The sequence below is a fragment of the Marmota flaviventris genome, chromosome 5 (assembly GCF_047511675.1).
Source record: "Marmota flaviventris isolate mMarFla1 chromosome 5, mMarFla1.hap1, whole genome shotgun sequence".
In the NCBI taxonomy this organism is placed as follows: Eukaryota; Metazoa; Chordata; class Mammalia; order Rodentia; family Sciuridae; genus Marmota; species Marmota flaviventris.
In genome coordinates, this window is record NC_092502.1 from 16,567,236 (window position 1) to 16,568,206 (window position 971).

General features: G+C 34.1%; 1 pseudogene; it reads right to left on the minus strand.

The window, feature by feature from the left end:
- Positions 1-478: 478 nt before the first annotated feature.
- LOC114095503 (U2 spliceosomal RNA) lies at positions 479-697 on the minus strand (annotated as a pseudogene).
- Positions 698-971: the final 274 nt, after the last annotated feature.

The window sequence follows — 971 nt, forward strand, 5'->3', positions numbered from 1 at the left end:
ATTATCCCCAGAAAATTAAAGATATATTCTTCCTTCTTACTCAATGGTGAGCTTTAACATACTTTCCTTCAACTCACCTTCTTCACACTGAGAGTTGAGGTGCTGGCAGCTGGATATTTTGGGGAAGGGCTCAATATCATAGTAACTGGTCCTAAAACCCTAGAAAATTCCCAAGGACGTATAAGAAAATTGTCAAATTTCATGTTCTCCTTCAACATTCCACTTATTCATTAAGTAAGCATGGAACTATAAGGTCATGCAAGGTGTTTCAGCAGAAGATAAGTCCATTGTGGGAGGACTGAGTAATCTTGGTTAAACCTGAGTGCACAAGGTTTAAGGTAGACTAATATGGTTTCAAAGTCCTCACAAAACAAGGAAAATTAGTATACTTGCAGATGAGTCCTAACCATTCAACTCATACGGTTATTGTAAGGTCTTAATTAGATGATACTTTGAAATATTTTGTGTAGTGCATGAGATCTCATTTAATTCTCTTTGGGACTTAATGCAATGCAAAGTAAGCAATAATGGCTTCTAAACTGTTTTATCGAATTGTGCTATATTGCCATTACCTTTCCCATAAAAGAGCCTAACATGCCTAGTTTCTTCTTCTTCCAACTTTAACTTTCTAATTAATTTACTACAATGATAAGAACAAATACTACACTTGATCTTAGCCAAAAGGCCAAGAAGCTATCAATAATCTATTCATTACTAAAGGGAATTAACAAACTGAGACAACCTGACAGGTTAGAAATACTTTTCCTTAGTATTTCTTTCAATGTTATAAAATATCTCAATATTTTATGCAATTAGGATAGGATTGAAAATCCATTTCAAAAATTCCTCATTGAATTTGCAGAAGACACATACCCTATTCAGCAATTCTAAGAGCATCTGAGTTTTTTAATCTTTTTTTTTTTTTTTTCCTGTGGAGGGGGTACTGGTAATTGAACTCAAGGACACTCAAC